Source organism: Elephas maximus, chromosome 4, assembly GCF_024166365.1.
Source record: "Elephas maximus indicus isolate mEleMax1 chromosome 4, mEleMax1 primary haplotype, whole genome shotgun sequence".
Lineage (NCBI taxonomy): Eukaryota > Metazoa > Chordata > Mammalia > Proboscidea > Elephantidae > Elephas > Elephas maximus.
The window spans coordinates 92,517,579-92,534,975 of NC_064822.1; the positions used below are offsets into that span (position 1 = coordinate 92,517,579).

Genomic DNA, 17,397 nt, shown 5'->3' on the forward strand with positions numbered 1-17,397 from the left:
TTGCCTCCCGACTCATGGTGGCGCCATGCACAACTGAACAAAACACTGCCTGGTCTTGAGACATACCCATGATCAGTTGCAGATTGAACCATTGTGATCAATAAGGTTTTCGTTGGCTGTTGTTCAGAAAAATCGCAAGGCCCTTCTTCCCAGTCCACTTTAGCCTGGAACCTCCATCAAAACCTATTCAACAAAGATGGTCATGTCCTAATGTTCAGGACCTGTGAATGGGTATATTACCCATGGGGCTTTGCTATGTGATTAAGGTTCTGAACCTTGAGATTGGGAGATCATGCTTGATTATCTGGGTGAGCCCAATATAATCACATGAGTCCTTCAAAGCAGAGAATCTTTCCTGCCTGGATCAGAAAGAAGAGACAGAAGAAGAATAGATTTAAAGTCTGAGAAGGACTCAACTTGACATTTCTAGCTTTGAATATAAGGAAAGGGGTCAGAAGCCAGAGAATGTGGCTCTAGACACTGGAAGATCCCTCAGCTGACATCCAGCAAGAGAATGATGACCTCAGTTCTACAACCACAAGGAACTGAATTCTGCCAATAACCCAAATGAACAAATGAGAAGAAAAGCTCACCTAGAGCCTCCAGAAAGGAATCAGCCCTGACAACACCCTGATTTTAGCCCAGTGAGACTTGTGCCAGATTTATCACTTACAGAACTGTAAAATAATAAATCTGTGTTATTTTAAGCTGTTAAGTGTGTAGCAATTTGTTACAGCAGCAATAAATAACTAATATATTTGCATCAGTGAAAGTTAAAGAATTTTTCAGCCTTATCCCTTTCCATAACTGAAACTTAGGCATTAATGAAATTTCTAATTGAAAAAGTTACCACTCATTTACTTGGCAGTGGCTCAAAGGCTTCTCTGCATCCTCTACCCTTTGACATTACTCTTTAAGAATCAGGAGGAGAGTTAAGTTACCCTGGTAGTGCAGTGGTTAAGAGTTCGGCTGCTAACCAAAAGGTCGGCAGTTTGAATCCACCGGGCACTCCTTGGCAACACTATGGGGCAGTTCTACTCTGTCCTATTGGGTCACCTTAAGTTGGAATTGACTCAGCGGCAATGGGTAGGGGAACATGAGGAAAATCCCAGGCCAATTCTTTAATTTCCTTTGTGGATTCATTCCTTACTTCATATTTTTTAAAAATATTTGTTGATCATCTTTCGATACGCAGACTGTTCATGTTGGGGATAAAATGAGCAATGAATAAAATAAACTTTTATTCTAGTATATGTGTGTGTGGGTGCATGAGTCATATTTTAAACCAGTAATCTAATAAACCTATAATGTATCAGTAATAAATAAGTGCTATGCTATACCTAAAATGGAAACCATGGTGGCATAGTGGTTAAGTGCTACAGCTGCTAACCAAAAGGTAGGCAGTTCAAATCTACCAGATACTTCTTGGAAACTCTATGGGGCAGTTCTACTCTGTTCTATAGGGTCGCTATGAGTTGGAATGGATTTTTATACCTAAAATGAAGTTCACAAATAAAAATAGCCAGCACACTTAAATTAGGATAACATAAGGCTCCTGGGTTTCACAAATAGTCTGTGCTTGACTACTAACTGGAAGGTTGGAAGCTTGAAACCATCCAGAGGCATCATGGAAGAAAGGCCTGGCAATCTACTTCTGAAAAATAGGCCATTGAAAACCCTATGGAGCACAGATCTACTATGACACATATGGTCAGTGGTCAGTCAGAATCACCTCAAATACAATATGCTTTATAAGGTCTACCCTTTATAATGTCAAAAATTTTGAAATGTTACATAAGAGACTTATTTAGACAGGATGTACACAATTCACACAGGCTACAGATAGAAGAAAATTTTGGCCAAGTAACTGCTGGACCACGTGTTCCAATGATAATGATTGAATGTTTTAACTATTTTACTGCTCTTATTTTTAATATCCTTACTTTTTAATATTAATTAATTGACTTACTAAATATTGTTTGCAAACAACTGTTAGACTATAAGGCCTCCAATAGCTATTTTTGTTGCCTTGGTTTTCAAAGTTTATCCATTTTTTGTTAAGTTGATTTACTTCTTAACTCTGATTGTACGCTGATTAGGAAAAAAATAGACAAGACAGTTAACTAGAAGAAGCCACAGTTTACACATCAGTCAGAGCCCTGGCTGGAAACAGAATGCACACTCACATTGATTATTGAGAAGAGTTTAATGGAGGAAATAATTATAAAGATGTGGTAAGGCTTAAAGGAATCTAACAAGGAATGGTGAAACATCCTGGGGCAAGTAATATGGGATATGTTAACATCACTAGGCCTAAAGAGGCCAAGAGAGTAGCTAGCAAGAATACAGCTGGAAAGAGAACTGTTACTATAGGAGAAGGCCTCTTGCCAAGACCTCTGATCTTGCCAACCCTAGGCCAAGCAAGGAAGGAGTCAGGGGAATAAATACATAGGAATTTTTTTTCCTCCAGCATTCTGGTCTCCTGTTTGTGGCTCGCATTTGCAGAATCCAACCAGAAGACAAGGGTCAAGGGAGCCTTGGTGTTGTAGTCCCTACAGGTCAGTCTCTAGGACGTGGAGCAGGGTGATGAGGGATGGAATGTGTATGGACAAATTACCTGTGTGGTCAGGGAAGGGGGCACACATACCAACTCTGACGAAGACTCTACAAAAGATCTTGAAAATTTAGAACTGAATTTTAAATCAAGAATTTTAGAGGCAGACTGATAGTAGTTCTCATCAATAGGTTAAATACCTGAGGCTGCCAATGTTAAATGAATTCTTCAAGATTAAACAGAATTCACCCTCTAAATACTCTATTTGTCCAGCCTGATTCCCAGCCTTTGCTGATATCTAGGAGAAGAGAAAGAACTTGACCCTCCTGATTGCCTTTCCACTTAGAAATACTGTCAGGCAGGGAGAGAGGTATAAGGAAGTTGATAAAGCAGGCACCCCAGAGTCTTAACATCCTTCCAGATAATATAAGAGAGAGTGAATAAATGAATATGCAGATGTAGGGAGCTCAACTTTTGTTACAATTAATGCATTTACTTTGGAGAATATGTATCCATTTTCAACACTTACCCCACTGTCTGCACTCAAAGACAACTACATCCCTATGAGAAGACATTTTTTCTGTAAGAAGAGAGCAAGATTTGTGAATTGAGGTTTCTCTGTAGCCCACATGCAAACTTCAAGCTGGAAGGCAAGGCCTGGCAGGGACAACTGTGGTTGATTCCCTCTCTGTTGACATCTGAGGTCAAATAGAACCTTGGATTTGGCCAGTAAGAAATCTTACTGTTTAGACCCAACACGCTTTTTTTTTTCCCTTTGGTGGTGGGGGTGGGGGGGTGGGGGGGGTGGGGTGGGGAGGAGTGTAATAAGGGTGGCAATAAAAGAGACCCAAATGTCCACTTTTAGAATCAATTTCCCCTTTTTGTGTGTCTGTGAACAAAAGGCACAGGTAAAGCCCTTATGTTTTTTTTAATGGTATTTATTAATGTATAGCCTTCCAATGGAAATGGAGGTAACAATAAGTGTATTATGTGAAGGTGTTTGGAAGGTGAAAATGGAAATTGAAAGAACACTCACTACTAGGCAGGATCAATGGCTGAGTTAACACTTGACTCATTTTTACAAACACCTAAACAAACCAAGTAAGATTCTGACGTATGCTCTGCTTAAATGACATTGTTTGCTTTAATGGCTAGAACCTTTATAGACGTTATTGCAATAAAACATTTTGATAATGGAAAGTGTCTAACAATGCTGATTGGTGGCCTACCTCCCAGGAAGTGAACATAGAGTAAAGCAAAACTACATAGAAGCTCCAAGAGATTGGATTTTGGTTTGCCCATTTAATAAACCAAGTTCTTAGCCTGGAACATTGCTTCTTATTGCAAACCATCCATTCCTAGTATAAGATAATGATATTCGAATAAAATAAATTTTCATGGATTATCTGTCATCCAAGTGCTGGTTAAGTGCTACAGCTGCTAACCAAAAGGTAGGCAGTTCAAATCCGCCAGGCACTCCTTGGAAACTCTATGGGGCAGTTCAACTATAGGGTCGCTATGAGTTGGAATCGACTCTACGGCGGTGGGTTTTATTTTTTGGTTTTGCTAAGTGCTGGTTTGTAACTAAGTGCTGTTTTACTATAGATGACATTTTTATTTTCTGTCAAAATAAAGCCATTGCTTCAACCCTAAACACATAAATTTTATTTTTTAAATGTTACTACAAACAATGTCATGGTAACCTTATGAGTCCAAGCTGAATCAAATTGGCAATTTTTTAACAAAAAATATCTTTAAATAGAACAGTGATTAAATTTCTTCTTGCATTTCCAATTTTAGGTTATATAATGTACAGTCATCCAGATACAGCTCACTATGACTCAATGGATCTACCTGTATGACACCTCTTTCTGAAAGCACTGTAGAATATCGAGGTCTGTCTGAGAACAGAAAGTTGCTAAATAATAAGAATTATTTTTTTTAGTTGAACATTCAATATGTAGTTTATTTTTTACAACTCTTAACGCTGAAATCTAAAAGAAAGAAAAAGAAAAAAAAAATCTAGTTAGCATTGAATAAGTCCTGAGGATTGTAAAAGGCTCATTGACTTTCTACCCAACATTAAAAGGTACACAGGCTTCTTTAACCACATATTCGTTACTGTTCGAATCAAATCAATTTCAGAGAAATAGAAACCATTCCTGAATTACCATTCTCCTTTGCCACTGTGTTCATTCTATTCATTGCAAGGAAACAAATTTCATTTTGAAAAGTTTTGCATAAGAACCTTGGGCAAACTCTTTTTCATTCCATTATATTTTCTATCCTTACTCTAACAAGCATTTGATTTATTTTGACAGGCAACTCCAGTTATGTAGAGGTGGGGGTAGGGGGGAGAAGAGAAGTAGAATGTTGACACGAGGTAATTGGAGAAGCAATGAGGCAAGACAGCTCTATCAAAAATATCCTCCCCCTCCTACGAAACACACTGATAATATGGCACTACATCTTTGGCCATATAAGAATCAGAGAACCAGAAAATACTGTGTCTGAAGTAAATGATTTAATTATTTTAACTCAATTCCTTTATTAAACAGATGGGGAAACAAAATGTAAGAGACATTAATTACCTGGCTGAAGTCACCCAGCCACACAAAACCAAAAAGCCCACTGCCATCAAGTCGATTCCGACTCATAGAGACCACATAGGGTTTCCAAGGTTATAAATCTTTACAGAAGCAGACTGCCACATCTTTCTCCCTCGGAGGCACTGGTGGTTTCAAACCACTGACAGTTTACCACTGCACCACCAGAACTCCTGCTACACAAAAAAAGTAATAAATACAGAAGTAAAGTCTGTCTTCTAATTTCCATTAAGCTATTTTTAGCATAGATCATCAAAAGATGCTTAGCTTGAGTTAATGATTTTGATTCCCTCTTAAAGTTTCTATATTACCCTTGTCTACCCAGGCACCTACCCAGTTACAATATGATGATGTGTTAATAATTTTCACAGACTTCACTATGACCTGCAAGGAAGATATCTATAGAAAATTCTGTTATCCACACTACTCTGACCTTCATGAAAGGCTTTCAGCCTGAGGTGAAGCCACTGTTGCTAGTCGCCATTGAGTCAGCTCTGACTCATGGTGGCCTTACGTAGAACAACAAAATGCTGAGGTGCCTCTGGGTGAACTCAAACTTCCAACATTTTGGTTCACAGCAAGCACGTTAACCATTTGCACTACCCAGGGACTTCAATTGACTACTATTAAGCAACAAAAAGAATGAACAACAAAATGGATGGATCCAACAACAATAATATTGAGTGAAAGAAGCCACACAAACAGAAGTATACATACTGTATTATTCCACTGATATAAAATTCAAGAAGATGCAAACCAATCTATAGTGACCGCAGAATAGCTGTTGCCCAGAGATGTAAGGGAAGGATGAAGAGGGGAGGGAGGTATCACAAAGGGGCACCGGAAAACATTGTGATGTGATGGATGTGCTCATTATCTTGATTGTGGTGATGGTTCCATGGGTGTTTACAAATATCAAAACTTACCAAATTATACACTTTTTATATGTGAAGCAGTATGTCAATTATAACACAAAAGCTGTCTTTAAAAAGGAAATGAAAAAGACCATAGACTCAGATATGTCCTGGTGAGACAGACGCACTGAACCTTGATCATGAAGTATAGAATACGTTCAGTAGCTATTTTGTAATTGTTATTTCAATGTAGCTTCACACATTTAAATATATTCTGATTTTAGAAAATGCCTTCATTAGACCTCTTTTCTTTCTGTGAAAGATTTTTTTTTTTTTGGAAATAGTTTCTCTTGTTTATACCTAGAAAAAAAAAATACCTAGAAAGGTCAGGCTAAATTAGATTGAAACCAAAGTTTCTGATGTTGACCTTCAAACTCCGAATCTACCAAGTTATAACTGATTTCAGTCACTCTACTGTAAGGGAGTCGCTCATACCATCTTCTGAATCCTACTGAGATGCAAATTAACCAGCTATTTCCAAAAGAGCCAATTACACTTGCTTGTCAACTTCAAGCACTTAATTGACAATTTGTTAGACTGGCCCTTCTTAGACTTGGAGACTAAGAGAAAAGTGTATAAATAACAATAGGGTTTTAAGTTTTTCATATGTTAGAATCAATTAAGACAAATGTCAGAGTACTTAACACTGGACCTTCTGAAATATCTTGAATAGATCTAGTATCAAATCAAATTATTTAATTTGAGAATGAAGAAATGGATACAATACCACTGGGAATTGTATTACTCTGTTTCCAAACTGATCTTGGATTTTTTTCCCTATTGTTCCACCTGCATCTTTCTACAATACAACCCCTGCTGTGGCCACAATCACAGTACAAAACAATATGGACTCTACTTGTCCTCCCAAGGCACAAAAGGTCACATCATGCTGGAGAAGAAAATCTGAAAAACATAAGTTGTTAAATAAAGGGTACAAGGAAAGAGGACCTTTGTATTATTTGCAAGTATATAGATGAAATGTAATATTTATATGTTATATAAGGCATTAATATTTGCAAGCAAACAAGATAAGAGTGTAATAGTCTGCTGATGCATTGCTCAAATAACTTTCAAAAGACAAATTTCTTTGCCTGTATGAAAAGTAGATTGACAGTAAAATCAATGCTTACAATTCCGAATGTCTGTCCATGAGATATTTGTCTCATACTTTATCTAATATTGGAAATCACTGTTTGTTTTTTCTGTCCATGGAGACTTACTTAATACATGTGGTATGTCTCTCAATATTCACATAGATGATGTCTAACAATTTGAGGAGCCTGTTCCTCAAGTTGAATTTACTAGTAGACTATATTTTAACTCAGACCATTTGAAACATGCCATTTAAATCTAGTGAAAAATCATCCAGATAGTTTCACACAATTCAGTAAGAAATAGAGTGAAAGACAAAACTGTATTAAGTAGCTTAGGCTGATAGCAAAATCTGAGGAGTATGAGAATAATGTACCGACTGGTCTGAGATACAACTCCCCCTGCAACAGCATGATGGGTAAGCAAGAAGAATAAAACTTCATAAATATATGATAGACACCCCAGGATATCCTGAGGGACAAGGATGTATATTATAGAGTGGATATCATTCTTAGAGAAAGAAAAGGAAGCGATGAATTCCAAGCTGCCAGCCTGTGACTTACCACTTGGCTGAATTTTCCTTGTTCAGTTAATCCTGTGTGTAGAAGAGATTCAGTAGCCATTCAATGTGATCCTCCATCCCGTCTCTACCACTACCACTACCACCACCACCCACATACACAAACACTGTACTTTAAACACTCAGCTAAGTCCTACTCTAAGCTCTATAATCTGAGTCCTGGTGTAAGAAAGAGAAGAAACCCAATGAAATGTTGATGTTGAGTGGCTGGTTCCAAATACGGCTATAGTTTTCATTCTTGAACAGTATCTCCATGTTGAGCTACCCCCAAGCTGTGATTGATAAGAGTCAAGGGGGTGCTGATAATGTCATTCTGCAAGGACTGTATCTGTCAGCATCAAACTTGGTGAGAATTCTGCCCCTAGATAAATGTACTTCTAGGGGAGGAGAGTGTTGGAGAATACTGTTTGTGGAGAACATTTTATTAAGGTAGTACTGAGTACTCAAGGTTTCTAAAATTGTAGAATTATGTGACAACTCTGAATATATATCTTTACTTTTCTACTACCTAGAACATGTTTCATTTTTCACTATTTCTGACAAACAAGCAATACATATTGAATGAATGAATTGCTCAATAAATGTGGTGCACTGAATCATTTAATTTCTTTCAGTAAGCATTTTTATTGCTATTTATCTTTGTGGATTTCTTCCTCATTGGGCTTTTATAAACTCAGAGAATTTATTGAATTATACAGAAAGCAGGAGAAAGTGTACAATTTGAGAAAAGTGGAGAGTGGGACCTCTATATCTACATAATGACCTCAATCTCAGCCACTTGAGCTCATCTCAAAAGTAAACTAAGTTTATTTAAACTATAGGCCAAAACAGAACTACTGATTTCCCTTTCCTCTGAAATCCGACCCTACTTCTGCCTTGCATTTAGAAAACACATCTACCACCTTTGTTACACCAAAAATCTGAGTTGTTCCAGAATCCTCTCATTCTTAAATCACCCACATTCATTTTATTAGTAAGTCTTGCCAGCTCAACTTCCAAAATATATCTGAAATCAATTCAGTTTACTTCATCTTATTTCTACTACTCTTGCCTAGGCTACCATCATCTATCACAAGTATTACTCTAACAGTTTCCTCTCCTATACCAAATCCATTCTTCATTAAGCCTCCAGGGTGATCTGGCTAAATATAAATCAGGTCACTTCACTCCTCTATTTAAAACTCTCTAGCACGTTTTGGAATAAAATTAAAATTTCTTATTCTCACTTAAAAAGAATGTCATGATCTGACCCCTACCTACCTCCTAGGATTGCCCTTTCCATCATATGCTCCCACCACACTGTTTTATTATTTACTATGCAAGCCTTATTCCTTACTTAAGGTCTGTGTATCACAGTTCTGTATGATTAGAAATATTTTCTACATAATCTTTGCCAGAGTCTGCATGTTATTCAGATTTTAGCTTATGTGTCACCTTCTCAGAGAAATCTTTGCTATCCTAATCTCTAATAGCCTACAAATCACTATCATTTTATTTCAGTTCTCTGCATAGAACTTACAGCTCTCTATTCTTTTTCTTATTTATTTATCTTTATTTTCTGTCTCTTCTTTTTGACTGTACATTCCATGAGAGTATGGATCTTGACTGTCTTGATTAATGCTATGTTGTTAGTTGAGGTTGAATTGGCATCAACTCATGGCAACTTTATGTATAACAGAATGAAACACTGCCCAGTCTGATGTCATCTCCATGATCTTTGATATATTTAAGCCCACTGTTGAGGCTATTGTGTCAATTCATCTTATGTAACCCCAACAATATTGAATTTTACTAGAGCCCTGTGATCCTGGTTATCTCCTATCCTTTAGTGTCCTGGAGAATGGCTGACAAAGAAAGCATTAACATACCCCTCAGTTTGACTAAATTTTAGGAAGGCCTTTTCCTGGATCTAGGCCTCTAACTTCCCTCTCTCCATGGCCCTTACAGACTTCATGTGAAATATGTTAAGTTAACCCTTAACACTAAACTCAGGCCATAACTCCAAGTGATCCACACACCCCATTATTTAACTTCCCCCTAAAGACCTTTGGTACTTCAGTATTTTTCCGGTAGCTCACTTCAGACTTTGGGGTCATGGTGGCACAACAGTTAAGCGCTCAACTGCTAATCGAAATGTTGGCAGTCTGAACATACCCAGTGGCTAATAACCTAGCAATCAGCTTCCATAATGATTACAGCCTAGAAAACCCTTTGGGGCATACTCTGTAGGATGGGTCACTGTGAGTCAGAACTGACTTGATGGCACCTAACAACAATAATAACTTCAAACTTTAAAAACTTTTTCCACCTCTGCTCTAGCTGAGTAAGAGCTCAGGCTTTGTTCTGGTCTTTCTCCTCATTGTAATTGTCTCCCTCTCATTGCAAAGTTCCTTTCTTCCCTTCTAAAAGTTCTTTTCTTTTTTTCCCCCAATAATTCTTCTGAATAAAATTGTCCTGGCCTGTTTTAATATAGTCCAGTACAGGTTTTTATTTTACATCCCAGAGCATAAAACAGTGCAAAGTATAGATTAGTACTTGGTAACTATTTTCTGAATAAATGAATCGTTCAATTGCTCTTCAGAATGATAATGTAGGATTCCTGAAAAAGATGGATCAAAAATCACCCTACCACTTTGTCTCTGTAGCTGCCCTGAAGGTCCCCCAGATCATTTATGCATATGTTTATTTCTTTTTACTCTCGAGTCAATGCTTGGCAACATATAACAAGACTATGTTTGATAATTGACCCTAAGAAGCATCTGGTTAGAATTCACTTTTCTCTGATTCATTCGTTTAGTCACTAATGATTTTGACACCACAAGCAAGAGTCTTAAAGGATGGCAAAAATCAGAAAGTGATCCCTACCATCTTTGAATATTCATGAGTTGCTCATGGAAGTAATGATTAAGCGTTAACACCCACATACATATACTACCATGAAAATAACTTCCTGTATAAAAAATATGGGCAAGAACAGTTAAAATTCCAATGTGGAATACAAAGAGTTGACTATTCTAATTGCCTACATAGTAAAATTGTAGGACAATTTTTCACTATGGTTATTATATTAATAGGCTTCAAGTGAATGAAGGGGAAAAGAAACCCAAAATCTCCCAGTTACACTGAATTCTACAAAGTTGCACAGATTCACCCCTTCAGAAAATTGTAAGGTTATCAACAGATTTTTTTTTTTTTCCCTGGGGATAGAATCATGACAAACTTCAACAATGCAAGAGAAAACAGTCATACTACTCTTTTTAATAATTACTAAGATTATTGCAGAGTATAAGAAGAACTTTGAAGACCAGGGAAGAAGTAACCTTTAATGTATTTGATCAAGAAGAATTGCGGTTATTCAAATTAACAAGATAAATCATTTGAGGAACAGCTGGTGGTTTTTAATTGGTGCTTAGCTTAGAAGTACAAAGTTGAATGGTCCCTTTCCAACTGATAAAATGCTTCCTGCCTCCAATCAATTGGTTCTGCTTTGTCTTAACAAAGAGCATCATGGTGTATTTTACTCCCAACTGAGCCATCAATCACAAATAATAAAAGATTCTAAAATCTTTATTTGTTTTTTGGCCCAAATTATGATCTTAAAGACCTTGCTTTTCAAACAAGTCGGCCATTATTCACTGTTCTGCTGACGTCTTTGGTAATGAATCACTATCCACTTTTGACTTTCCCATTCTATTCTTAGTCACTCTCCGCCTCTACCTTGAAGTGTGACTTCCTTTTTTCTTATTGTCTGTCCCCCTCGCCCACTGGAACAACCTTTCTCTCGCCAGAAAATTCATGTGCTGAGAAGCATTCTTTGTTAATCACACATCTGCCAAGATAAGGATAGTACTCACTGGCAAGAAAGAATTTCAACATGTCAATTTCTTATATGTGTAACAAAAAAATAATTTGTTGTTAATAATAGTATTCATTTATCTTAGCAAAAGGAAGCAGCATAAAATTTATGAATGACACTGTGGTTTTCTCTTCTTCTTTTTTTTTTAACCATTTACCCAGTTAGAAATTGTTCTCCAAAGAGGACTCTTTGGGCTGCAAATATTAATTGGCTTTCCATGAGTAACAGTGAGTATTCAAAGCTACCATGTTTAAGAAAAGAAGTGAGGCAGTTGGACTCCCTACTTCTTAACAATGGTCAGGTCCTATGCTTCTAATTCAAAAGCACTACTTGACAGTAAAGATATTATTTCACAATTGCTCATGGTTGGTGGTGTTTTTCTAACAGAATTAGCTTTTAACCTAAGGGCATCTTATTTCACATGAGCAATGACTCACAAGAATTGGAAACAAAGGCAAAACTGATGAATTTCCTGGATACATATAACTGTTGCTCATATAATTAGAAGTCACTATATACATCATTTTATTTTCAGTTGATATTTCAGTGAGCACTATTGTATAACGTTGGGTGGCAAAAAAAATAAATAAATAAAGTGTGACCCTTAATCATGCTAAGAGTACAGGAAGGGGAAAAACGCAAAGGCTTCAGAGTCCATCAGGGGTTTGATTTAAAATCCAGCTTTGATATACATTAATAACATGACATTTGAAAAATTACATAATCTCTCAGTTACAGTTTTTTCATTAGTAAAACATGGATAATAGTAAGAATGTTAACTCTATTGGGTTCTTAAGAGAATGAAATGAAACAATCTAAATAATCCATTATGGCACTTCACAGAGTTTTTCATATATCAATACAATTTTTGATCATTATTATGGTCTCCAAGAATGCTAACAGTTCATTAGATTATTTTATGCCATAAAAAGGAAACTAAGACATACAGAATTAAATAATTAGTCCAAGCAGAGGTAGTTTTTTACAGTCAAGACTAGAACCCATGTTTCTAAATCCCAGTGCCGCATTTTTTCCATAACTATTACTCCTTCCTTTAAGGTTGTTGGCATTACTTCAGAGATACAATAAAGACAATTTTGCTTTAGAGTTAAAATTGTCAATTAACTCACTAACTACTTCTTATTCCTGGCTTTGGGGAGGGATCATTCTGGGGGAAAAATAACTGTTCATGAATTGGGATAAGGAAGCCTGTATAACATGTTTTGATGGTTAGAAGAACAGTGATATTCTAAAAAATCAAGATGCTTTTACTGGGTTCTGTTTCTTTTCATTTGTTTGGAAAGGAGGACCTGGAAATCAGACATGTTTGAAATTTGTAATTTTGCAGCTTCAAGGATAAGGTTTATAGCTACTACTGATATTACAGGAAGGTAAGAGTAAGAAGGAGTTTTGGAAGAAAGAGCGAGTACAGCTAGTTGGAACTAATGTTATGTGCATTTAATGAATAATACACACAAAACTTAAATACCTAAATGGATGTTTCTGCAATAGGATTCAAGCAAGTGAACTAAACAGTTAATAAATTTGATTGCGGGTGAGTTGATATAAATGGGGCTATCTTAAAGTGAAAGAAAGTAGAAGCAACTCATAAACCACTGATTGTCCTATGAAAAGACATCTTTTTAACCTTTTCCCTCAAAAAAAAAAAAAAAACCAGAGTATTCCTAAGGGAAAGAAATAGCACCTAGATAAGTACAGAGAAATACTCCAAGAATCAAAGGCAAACAGGAAAAATAATGGAGGCAACAGCAGAGAGAGTACCATGAGAAAGCCATTGCAAGCAATACAAAGAGGAAAGTGTTGAATTTAGGGACAGAGAAAAAGGAATCTGAGCAGAGAACAAGAAAAATGAACCACAGAAACGTGGCAGTATAGTGAAGAAGAGAAAGTAAGAACTGTGGAGAAAAAGCAGAAGAAAGGTGATGCTAAAGAGTAAGGACACTGGGTAGAAGGCAACAAAAAAATACCCAGGTCAGAAGTTCATCCACCAATTCTGTTAATTCATATCAAAGCATCTTAACTCTTGAGTCATAATAGTCCTCTTCCCTTTTGCAACTTTTCTGCAAACACCTGGAATACAAGACAGCCATGACCTGTGTGATGGTTAAGGTTGTGTGTCAACTTGGCTGGGCCGTGATTCTCAGTGTTTATACAGGACCACCCCCATGACAGGACCTGCTGTGAGTAGCCAGTCAGTTGAAAGGGAGTTTCCTTGGGTGTGTAGCCTGCTTCCAAATATAAGTGGACATTCTGGCTGTTGCCTGCTCTGGATCCTGCAGCTGGCTCCTGTTCATCTGACCTCTGGTTGTTGAGACTTGAGCTAGCAGCTTACCTGCTGATCTTGAGATTTGTCGATCTTCACAGCCTGTGACCAAGAGCCCTGCTCTCCAACTTGCCAATCTTGGGTTTGCCAGCCCCAGTAGCTATGCAAATCAGGAGAAGCCTCTATTCTGATCCACAGACTTGGCATGTTCCAGCCTCTACAATCGCATGAGCCACTTCCTTGATGTAAATCTCTCTACATATGTATTTATACTTTACTGGTTTTGTTTCTCTAGAGAACCTGGCCTAAGACAACCCGCCTAACACTCTTGTTATGAGGTTACCAAAACAGATAAACTATAGGAAAAAATATAATATTAAGTCAACAAATTTCATGTATATGCTGAAATTCCTAATACCATTAAAGTCCCCCTTACCCACATTTTTGGACATAGTTTAAAAAAAAGCAAAGGGAGAGTTTTCCTGTTTCCACAATGACTGGCTATGCTATTCACATCAGTCAGGCGACTTACAAAATAACAGAGCTCAACAACAACAAAAAAATTAATTTTTTAAATAAAAAAAATCTTCCTTGTGGTGCAATCAATTACTTAATATGGCCCTTCTAGCCAGGCATGGTCTTGTGACTCCCACAAAATGATCAGATGAGACTATGTAAGTAAGATGCTTATAGCTTACCAATGGGATTGGACAGCTTGCTAATGATGCAAATAAAGTGCATGGAACCCTTGTGGGGGTGTGTTATAGATTGAATTGTGCCCTCCAAAAATGCGTGTCAAGTTGGCTAGGCTATGATTCCCAGTATTGTGTGACTGTCTACCATTTTGTGATCTGATGTGATTTTCCTATGTGTTGTAAATCCTATCTCTGTGATGTTAATGAGTCAAGATTAGAGGCACTTATGTTAATGAGGCAGGTCTAGGTTGTATGTTGAGTTAATCTCTTCTGAGATATAAAAGCAAGAATCAAGTAGAGAGGAAAGGGACCTCCTACTACCAAAAAAGCAGAACCAGGAGCACAGCGGTCCTTTGGACCCAGGGTCCCTGCATTGAGAAGCTCCTAGACTTGGGGAAGATTGATGAGAAAGACCTTCCCCTAGAGCCGACAGAGAGAGAAAACCTCCTGGAGCTGGCACCCTGAATTCGGACCTCTAGTTTCCTAAACTGTGAGAGAATAAATTTCTCTTTGTGAAAGCCATCCACTTGTGATATTTTTTGTCATAGTAGTGCTAGATAACTAAGACAGGGTAACCAAAACCCAAACAAAACCCGTTGCCGTCAAGTCGATTCCAACTCATAGTGACCCTATGAGACAGAGTAGAACTGCCCTGTAGAGTTTCCAAGGAGCGCCTGGTGGATTCGAAGTGCCAACCTTCTGATTAGCAGCCGTAGGACTTAACTGCTATTCCAAGACAGGGTAGGACCATGCAAATAGGGTGTATGGAACCCTAACAAGGGGATTGGTCAGTTTTGCCATCCTGCTAAGCTTAGAATAAGCCAATCCAGAGGCAGGAAGAGGGGACCCAACTACCATAAAGAAAGAAGAGTTAGGAGTGGAGCATGTCCTTCAGACCCAGGATCCCTGCACTGAGAACCTCCTAGGCCCAGGAGATAGAGACAGAGAGCCGTAACACCAGAGATGGCGTGAGACGGTGAGAAACAGCAGCAGAGAAATGGCAGCAGCAGAACCAGGAGATAGGTGAAAGACTGCACTGTGGGCTTCCCAGCCCATGTAGCAAAGCAGTTACAGTGATCATGTTGGACATGACAAGAATGACATTTGGACATAAACAGGTTTATCCATATGAGAGACGCCATTTAAAAAAAAAAAAAAGGAATAAATTTGATTATTAAAAAACCATTGCTGTCTATTTCAACTCATAGTGACCCTACAAGACAGAGTAGAACTGCCCTGTAGGGTTTCCACAGAGGGGCTAGTGAATTCAAACTGCCAACCTTTTGGTTAGGAGCTAAGATCTTAACCACTGCATCACCAGCATAGCTTTAAGCATTTAGAGTCCCTCTAAATATACAATGGGCCTCTCACTATATGCAGTGATGGCTCTTTAGAGCAGTGCTTTTATACTTTAGTGTGTATATATGAATTACTTGAGTATCTTGTTAAAATGAGAATTCAATAGGTCTAGGGTGGGGCTTGATAGTCTACATTTGTAAAAAGCTCTAGGTGACTCTGATGCTACTGGTCTTGACCTACACTAGCAAGGATCTAATGCACTGCTTCTCAAACTTTAGTATACATTAGATTCACCTGGACAGCTTCTTAAAACCCAGATCCTGGCATCTACACCCAGAGTTTCTGATTTAATAGTTCTAGGTCGTAGCCTGAGAATTTTCATTACTAAAAAAGTTCCTGATAATGCTGAACTGCTGCAGGTACTAGACTTTGAGATCCACCAATCTGTCGTGTAGGATCTGCAACAAGCAGTAGAAAATGTCAAAGGACACAACATGAAATGTTTCTGTTCATCATCCAAGGCTCAGACCAATCAGGCTGCACCTGAGAAAGCACCACTATTTCTCACTTTGAATATTAGAATATTTTGCTAACTAACCTTCTGGCCTGTAGTCTCACCTTTTTCAAATCCTCCACAGTACTGTCAGAATATTTTCCTAAAAGGCATATGATCCTCTGACCCCCCGGGGACTCGGAAAAAATTGCAAACCCCCTACATGGCATGTTCACCCTTCCATGGTCCTGTCCCTGCTACTTTCTCAGCCTGGGTTCTATGCTTTCCACCAAGCACACAGAGTCAAATTAGTGCCCCGAACACAACACACTACTTCATGCTTTTGTGTCTTGTCCAGGTTGCCTGAAAGGAGCATGATGTTGACTCATGGCTGGTGACAGGGGCCTATCTATGGAAAATACCACCTAGGGCAATTAGCGTCAAATTGCTGAATGATCTCTCACAGTTGACATGGGAACTGTGTGTGATGGCCAATAGAATCTGTTCACTGGTGCCCTGCCTCACGTGGCACCCAGGGCAGCATGTGGCACCCAGGGCACACGATCTATCTGCACCGCCTCCCCCTCCCTAGACAGACCTCTGCATGGCGACCTTGTGTATGTTAGAGTAGAACTGTGCTCCACAGCTTACTCTGTGAACCTTGGGTAAATGGGTTATTGCTCTCCAGAATGTTGTTTTAGGTGCCAGCCCAGTTGGTTCTGACTCATAGCAACCCTGTGTATAGCAGAATGAAACACTGCCAGGTCCTGCACCATCCTCACAATCATTGTTGATATGCTTGAGACCATTGTTTTAGCCACTGTGTCATCCATCTTGTTGAGGGTCTTCCTTCACTAATCAAAAAAGGAGCCCTGGTGACACAGTGGTTAAGTGATCGGCTGCTAAATGAAAGGTCAGTGGTTAGAACCCACCAGCCACTCCATGGGAGAAGGATGTGGCAGTTGGGTTATGTAGAGTCTACAGCCTTGGAAACCCTATAGGGCAGTTCTACTCTGTCCTATAG

General features: G+C 38.3%; 1 pseudogene; it reads left to right on the plus strand.

Annotated features, from left to right (window-relative positions):
* The window catches only part of LOC126076290 (uncharacterized), a 308,689-nt pseudogene that overhangs the window by 223,017 nt on the left and 68,275 nt on the right, over positions 1-17,397 (plus strand).